General features: G+C 38.5%; 1 long non-coding RNA gene across 1 annotated transcript; it reads left to right on the top strand.

The window, feature by feature from the left end:
- The first annotated feature begins 302 nt into the window (after nt 1-302).
- On the top strand, nt 303-1,031 carry LOC148906759 (uncharacterized). Its single transcript, XR_016121277.1, has 3 exons — nt 303-367; nt 690-782; nt 968-1,031. It is a non-coding gene; the product is annotated as an uncharacterized LOC148906759 (long non-coding RNA).
- Nucleotides 1,032-8,875: the final 7,844 nt, after the last annotated feature.

Genomic DNA, 8,875 nt, shown 5'->3' with positions numbered 1-8,875 from the left:
ATTCTGAAGAATACCATAATCCCTTACAGTATTACACAGGCTTAAAGACTAAAGACACTTTTGTGAGGGACTTTGGTAAATACCAAGAAGAGATAGCACTATCTACTTCAGGTATGAACGCTTCAATAATATTTATTTGTACCACATCTAAATAAGTTTTTTAATTTACATTTTATTTTCATTTTAAGATGCTGGGAAGAAGGTGGAAGAGTACCTGTGCATGTGGAAAGAAAAGGAAAAGGATATTTCTGAGAAATTGTCCAAACTGATGTCTGTATCAAGAAGAAAAAAAAGTGTTAGTAGCATAAAATATGTCAATCAGCTGAATGATTATGCAGCACAGATTTTTCTGGAGTTATTCCTCAAGGTAATCATGCAATGTTATTATTGTTATTTTTTGGAGGAAAAGGCATTTTCTAAAATTTAAACAAAAAGCAGAATTAATTATATATGTAGCATGCACTGCCATGTGGTCATAAATTCTCATCACCTTGACCCAGATTCAACTGCTGTTCCCACAAGGCTTGTTATTGTATGTGTTAGCTGTGGTTAGGGAGAGAGAATCAAGCCATACTAATTTTCCTCTTTCTCTTTTCACTGGTCTAAGCTTTGAAATTATTGTTCTTGATTGTTCCTCATCATGATCATGAACACTGTGAAATCATTAACTTTTTAATATAAAATTTAAGGTTTTCACTGGTTGGAGAGAAATTGCAAAAGTCATGAGAAAAGAGGTTTATGGAAAGGATAAGCAGGATTCTATTGATGTGTATGATTTACAGGTTTGTAAATTATCATTTAGTTATCCTAAGCTGGTGTGAACAAATGCAGGCACCTTGTTCCAATGAACATCATAAGGACATCCAAGAAATAACAAAATTAATAATAGCTCAGCCCAAACAAAACAAAATTCAATTGCTCAATTAGCTCATCTTTGTTCTTGTTTTATTTTAATTTTTTATTATAGTGCAAGGAATGGGGTTTTCTGCTGCGAGAGATGTTTGGGTCATCACTAGGGACTGGGGACTATGGCCATATGACCATAGAGCATTCAAGCATGCTGTTGAGGCAGTTTGGGTAGCTTGAGAGAGTATTCCCAGCAGTCCATTGAGTCAGCACATTTATTGCAGAGACAACTTTATGCAAAGACAACTTCTCACGATAGGCATTGCTACACTTCTTCAAGTGAGTACTTTAAGATTAAGTGCTTAAGATTGCTTCAAAACGCAAATATCATTATTGTTAATAAGAGTGATTCATTCTTTTTTCAACAGTTAAACAGATCATTCTTCACTACTCTGAGCGACCTCTTTTCTTGAGATTATGCTTTAGAAAAGCTTTTGAATGTAATTTGAAAGGTATGAATGATATTGCTCTTATGTAATTAATATTGTATGATTTGAGACAGAAGCCCTATTGTATTAGTTTCTGTTATCACTAGCCCGATACAATTCAATTTACCTCTCATTGTAAAGTAAACTTGTAAAAGGAACAATTTAAAACCCATTGCAGCATGTTGAATATAGCAGAATGCAGTCTTTATAAGAAATTGTCAGTTGAATATGTAATAAATAATGTATCTTCCTACAATTCTTGGCCTCAGCTTTGTAGGTTTTCGAGGACAAAATTTGTATATTGGAGTTCCTGTGTCCTGGTTTATGAAAATGAATTGGCTGAAATTATTCATGAACTTTATAATGATAATTATTTGTTTTATTTTATGATAACTGTATATCGTCATTTTATTAAGCAAAATATATAAATTTGTATATTGGAAGGTGCCCCATTTCACTTTGGAGGATGTGGATGGCCACTCAATTATGCAAGAAAAGTGGTATGGTCATCTGCTGATGTTTCCTGGATCCAAGAAATGGATACCTTGTTGACAAGCATCTTTGGTGAAGACTTTTTGCAGTACAAGTGTGATAAATTTACCAAGGTAATGGAAATTGCCCCTGAAAGTCTTCCTACTCAAGACTCAGTAATCCAATGTTGGTGGCTGCAAGACCTCCACAAGGAATCCTGAATGAATGCAAAGAGCTATTACAAGTCCAAAACCATGTAAAAACGTCTGCAATTCTGATAGATTCAGATTCAGATAATGATGATGACACTGACATTGGTATTCAAGTGGGTGGACTTGGTGTCTTCAACAGATTCACACTAGACATCTGGGAAAAGGCCTTTGAAGCCTCAAACACATCAAACGAGGTCCATCAGGAGCTGAATTGGCTTGCCAAAAGTAATGGTATCCTGACCAGTCATGAAGCCAAATCCATTGAGGCCTTGTTGTTAGATTCCAAGCCAGATGGTCAAATATTGTCAGTATGTCATAGTGACAATTTGGTATGTTGTGACCCCCACGCCCACCCCCCACTACACATGACAGATCCTGGATAAGCCCCTCCTTAACGTAATTCAGCCATGTTGCCTGCAAGTTTCTAAGTTCATTAAACTATATAAGGGGAAGTTAATCTATATATAGGTACAGGAAACCATTAGTAGAGAATGGTGAAAAAAGCTAGGGATAGTTTATCATAGCTAGTGACAGTTGATCATAGCTAGGAACAGTTGATCATAGGCAGGGACGGTTGATCATAGCTAGGAACAGGTAATCATAGCAAGGGAAAAGTGATGTATAAGTGTGGAATACTTCTATGGGAGACTATACGTATGAGCGACTATATGACATTCTACCATGAAGTACATCCCTTCCAAGGAAAACAAACACTCGATCGATCGATAACAGTCAATAAAATACACAAACTGGACGACAAACTCGATGGAGATTCAATGTTTTGGCTGGTTTCAGGTGGTTTCAAGATGGTTTCAGGTCGTTTCAGGTCGTTTCAGGTCGTTTCAGGTCGTTTCAGGTGGTTTTAGGTCGTTCCTTGTTTTAGTAAATACCAATAGTACTATTTTAGATCAATGACGCAGTAGAAATTCCTTGCCCGCCCCCATTCAAGCTTACGGCATGAAATACGTTTTTGTCATGAAAATATTCGACTAGAAATAAATATGTTTTGCTAATCAAACCTAATATCATTTTTCTTGTTAATAAAATAATATAAAACTCGTGCGAGTACTATTTTACATCAATGACGCAGTATAAATTCCTGGCCTGTCCATTTACAATCTTTTGTTTACGTAACTAATTCGAGTTGTATCAAAAAACAAAAATCGCACTTAAAGTTTCTAATTGAGCTCCAGTTTCTAATTATCTGCTTAGAACTACCAAATTAAGTTTAAAGTAAGTTAGATTAAGGCACTCTTACCACGAAAACCACATACGTTCAACCTCTTTCACCTCCTCCATGTCCCGATCTTACAGATCTCAACATGCATTTTCACCTCGTATTTCACCAATGTCAATCATGACGAGGTCCACCAATGGCATTCGTAACACTAAATTCCGATCATACCTAACTCACCAAAAACAAATGTACTGTGCCCATAGGCACAGCACAAAAACAATCCTCATTACTTATACAGAAACTTTTTGTAAATAAAAACGTAATGTGAAATGTCCATTATTTGTTGTGTCATATACATGCGGCCACCAAATAACCTCTACCTCTCGAGTACATCTGCCTTCACCGAAGCCAATTTCCAAGTTAGCGTGCACTGTTGCTCTTTCAGAGTTTTTTCTTGCACTCCATGGATCACGTCGAACAGCTGCCTCTATTTCCTCTTCTATAGTCCTCGACGGCCTACTGATTTCTTTGGTCCCAGAAAATAGAATTTCCTTCTTGATGGGCGCCAGGGTTTGGTCCTCCATGCATTCGATGAATTTCTCAATAGCATACTGTTTGTAGGAAATTCTCTTCGTGTAGGTACAGTATGTCGGCGGTCTCTTATGTGGAGCAACTCTTATGCTATCGATCTCGCACTGAAGTCGTAGAACAAAATGTTGAAAGAAGGCCGAAGGAAGTTGTAAAAAGTCGATCTTGAAACAGCCACCTAAACAGAAAAGTATTCGATACGTGTGTGAGTTATTTCAGTTAAATATAGCTATCTGTTTATATTTCGGAAAAAATTATGATATTATCATAAGTCCCGAGAAATACAAGTGAGGTTGTTAAACATACCTGGAAAATTCGGATGGAGAGAAGCATTAATTTGTTCTGCAACCCCTGAAAGCCACAAAAGATATCCGTTCTTATACTCGCTTGATGCTACGTTCATTAACCCTAAGAGTGGCACAGCAACTTGTAGGCAGTTGTCCTTGTCCATAAACTTGACCGTTTTCATATCAAGTGTTTCCTTGGTGTGTCGGATGCCATGGTGTTTTCGAAGAGAGCGATAGGTCTTGAATTTTTTCTCACAAAGATAGCAAAGTAAATCAAAAGTTTTCGACATAGTTAAGTTTTGGACTGTGGAAGTGATACACGTGTCGGGGAAAGCTATCATACGACCGGAAAGGCATGCGTGTTTTTCCTTGGTTTTTTTTAAAGAAATCTGAAACCGGAAAGCATGCCATAATAGGGAATCGCCTACATTTGTAGTTGTTGTAAACATGGAGGGGGGACTCATAAGATAAACCATTGATAATTGATTATGGATAAACCGAAGAAGTTCGAGTACCGAAGTCGTCCGAATCTGTCTTCGCTTTCCGTAAAACAATGAGGAAACGGCCAGCGAATGAATCAGTCGGAAAGCAACTTCAACGTTCAGTCAAAAGTGACAGCTTTTAATGAGCTGACGAAAGGACTTTCAATATGAAGCGGTCTTTCCAGTTAGGCGTCCTGCTGGCCATAAAACAAGAGATTCACACTTCCCCCACTCCTAATCCCCCAGAAATATTCCAAACATGCAGATCTGAATGCGCCCAAACGCAATAAAATCGGGCTTGCGGCTTGTTATGAGTGTGGAAAGAAATCTGGTTGTCGAAGCGTGGAAAGAAATCTGGTTGTCGTTGAAATCTTGTATTGTCCGTTTGACTTGGTCACACAAGTAACGATATGTGACCTTTAACTGTATTCCACGAAAAGGCTCATCCATTCATATTATATTTATCATAGATTAGTAAAGAACATCAGGCATCATGACCTCCCAATACAAGTGGTTTGTCATCAAGCACTGCCCGAAAATAACCAATTAGCCCTGTTTAACCCTCGAAGTGTTGATATCAGGCGCAGATTAGCAAGTCAACTGATGTAGATGGTGGAGAAAACTAGAGGAACAAAGAAAAAGACATGTACCTTAAAGAGATGGACCGCCCAGTTTGTGTGCTTGGCGGACAGATTTGCCACTAAAACCCCTACTTTCATAGAGAAACAGATCCTATATAAAGCAGTTTTTGGTTTGGGTTTAAAGAAGGTTAAGCTAGATGATGAAGACAATGATAATGAAGTAAGATGTAGTAAAGGGTTTCAAGTTAGAGTACTTAGGAAGCACCTCTGGGAGTGTACAGGAAATAGTGGAAGTGGATCTGATAATGATAAAGTTCTTGAGCAACCTACATTTGAGAGAGGTTCTCGCAGTACTTCCACCACATATAATGTTGTTGACTTAACTGCTGTCAGTGATACCACATCCCAGCCAAAAGTAGGTGAAGGTGCAGGAAGCTGTGGCATTGGCGTAATTATGTCCACAAGAGATATTGTTCAGAACACTAAACCAGAAAATCCAAGCTTTCATTGGAATTTCCAGAAGATGGGCAGCCACCGTATTGCACTGATGCACAAAGTTACCACTTGGATATAAAAAAGCTTTGTACGTGTTGCCTCTGAGCAGCGGAATTACCAGGTGCTTCACCTGGGTCACCTTTAATCTATCACTAACTAGATTTTTGGTTCTGCTTTCTAGGTGTTGTCGCCCGAGAGCAGTAGAATTACCAGGTGTTTCGCCCGTAATTCTTTGACTAACAAGATTTTTTATTCTGCTTTCTAGGTGTTGTCGCCCGAGAGCAGCAGAATTACTAGGTGTTGTTGCCCGTAAATCTGTGACTCAGCTTTCCAGGTGTTGTCGTTCGATAGCAAAAGAAATTACAAGGTGTTGTCGCCCGTAATTTCTTTTACATGCTACCCATAAATGACTCAGTTATGCGTATACGAATAGCCTCTACTGAGTAAGTCAGATCTGCAACCTTCTCGAGGTGGGTGGTGTTATCTATCTACATAATTACAATGCTATGTAGTATAGAACAAATGCAGGCTGGCACAAATTAATCAATCGTATTTTGATTTTAAAAAAGATTTATATAAAAAATTGAACTTCAATATGAAATCTTTCCTTGTGCTTTCAAGGTGTTGTCGCCCGAAAGCAGCAGCATTACCAGGTGTTTCACAGGTAATTCTGTGAAAGACAACATTTTGTAGTCTTTTTTTTTTAATCTAAAAGTTATTACAGTTTTGTTTGGCACAGATGAAAAATTAAAAATTAAAAATTGTACCGTTAATATATATTATTATTAATGATGTCAAAAATCGCTTCTCACAGTCCCAAAACTACGGTAGAATAATATTTTATTGTTATATTACATTGTTCAGCACATGGATGTGTCATAAAGCATCTTAGGAATAGTATCAACGTTAAATAGCCGTAATTCAATTACACACTACCCGATCTCTTTTAGTAGGTCTTCGAAAGAAAAATTTCAATCTCCAGTACGATAAATGTTTTAAATGGAAACCTTATTGACAAAAAATCGTACACATAATTTGCCAAAATTTGAGTTGTAAAGTTGTGGCCACCACCGTAGCTCAAATTCACGGGTCGCGCGCCCTTCTCCCTCATTTATAATAATCGCGCTACGGGATGTTGGCGTTGTGCGAATAACCGAATTTGCTCGACTTCTGGCAAGCTCTAAGGCGACTCTAGGATCTACGGGCACTTCATCCTGTGTGTCAATCTCGATTTCGTTCAAAAATGCAGATTGTAGTTTTAGCTCTGACTCCTTTTGTTCCTTCAACAAAGCAACCAGAGGTTCCACTTCAAAAATTTTGTAAGTGAACTTCATTGTCACTGTAGACAAGAAAGGTTGTCGCAAATGTCTCGTCATCTTCGCACTATAGAGTGGAACTTCCATCTTCCACAGGATGTGATGGAAGTATTTGTCAGGCGTCTGGTTTATTTCAATGCGGAACCAACCTCCTTCAAATAGAAAGAATTTTTTATATCGATTCATGTCACGATAGAAAGAAGAATATATAAGAAAGTATATAATAATATAATTATATGTACCTGGGAATTTAGGATGATGGGCACCATTAATTCTTTCTGTAACAGCACCCAACCACTCTTTATAGGCATTGTAGTGAGCACCAGCACGTAGTTTTGTACGTCGCGCAATATCCACCTCGTGGCCATTCGGGTGATAGAAGGTTACTTTCTGGTGTTGTGCAACTCCATGCTTAGTCAGTCAGTGCTTTTCTAAGGTCCTTGAGTTAAGGAATGTCCTCATACACTGGTCACAAGATGTCGAACAAGTCATTTGTGTTCCACGCGTGAGCAATCGAAGAGGTTTACGGTCAAAGATAGGGGAAACAACTAAGAGCAGCAATGCCAGCAAATCTAGTAGTGTTAAAATAAAGGAGGGGTTTCATGAAACTACATTTCCGCTCTTCCCATGGCAACCAAACATTTAATTTTGCTCAAGCTGAAATATCTTGTATTAACTATAGTCAAACGGTACACTCGAAACTGGAGCATAAATTCTTCCCCACCTAAAAATCGTTTTGTTTTGTAAAAAAAGTTTACAATGGGAAATGCATATTTTTATTGCAGTAAAAAAGGACGTAAATAAAACTATTGTGAGCAAAACTTTAAGTAATCGTGTTTGTCACCGGATATTAGCCCCAGTAACACGGTATCATGAATTTAAACTAGCTTGAATATAACACCGGAAATAAGGCAAAGTTAAACTAACTAGCAAGATTGTTTAAGTTGTCCTACCAAATAAATGGGCCAATCACAGTGTTATTTTTGAAAGGTGGTTGTCGGATTAAAACACCTCCAGGAATTTTAGGCAATCTTACATTTCTAGTGAAAACACAGCGCCTTCTTGGTATATTGCCTCTTCGAATGCTGACACTTTTAGTGCTAAGATATGGAGATCAATGAACCCACGAACCAGGTAAAACCGCGTAAAGAACGATTCAGAAGACATACGAAGGAAGAGAGAAAGAAAGAAAAGCAAAGATATAGGCTGGTCTATCCGAAGACCTCAGATCAGCCTTAAGTATTGATGGCGTAAGTATATCTCCTCTTGTCCACAGTGCATGAAGAAAATGAGTTCATAGAATGGAACAAGGTCCAAGGTCTCACTATTAGGGATTTCAAGTACAATACCTCTATTGCATTGCCAATCACCTTCACAGCACAAAACATCCCCTGCATGCCTTCGCAGATTCCAAAACCAAGCATCGCAATCGCTGACGAGATCATGCCCTTCAGAGATGACATCGGAGTCAGTTTGCTGATAGGTGCCAACTGCGCAAATACCATTAAGTCTTGACAGATCATACCAAGGTCTGACTATGACCCATACGGAGTAAGAACTGATCTTGGCTGGGGTATCGTTGGGCGCGTATGCAAATCTCCTCTAAACAAAGAATAGTCGGTCGTAACTGAAACATACAAGACCAAAAGAACTGCAGTGGAGCTAGTCCTTTCAAATCAAAGGCACATCGAGCATAATGATGCTAACAAAGTAGCCTTCACGGCTGAAATTCACATGCCAGAAGCCATAAGCCCTGCTGAGGTAAGGAACATGTTTGAAAGGGACTTTCAGGAAAAATGTGATCCAAAGCAGCAGTCATGGAGAAGACCCTGGCAAACTGTGCTGAGAAGATCCCAAAGGACAGTGGTCTGGAAGGTCGGATAAACTACGTAGCCCACAATGCTAGTTAACATCCAAATAAGCCCGGTAAAT

The sequence above is a fragment of the Actinia tenebrosa genome, unplaced genomic scaffold (assembly GCF_029948245.1).
Source record: "Actinia tenebrosa isolate PJP-AT-01 unplaced genomic scaffold, QUT_ActTen_1.0 PGA_scaffold5__44_contigs__length_20552954, whole genome shotgun sequence".
NCBI lineage: Eukaryota > Metazoa > Cnidaria > Anthozoa > Actiniaria > Actiniidae > Actinia > Actinia tenebrosa.
Note: the sequence above shows the minus strand (reverse complement) of the source record. Positions and strands in the feature narration are given on the sequence as shown.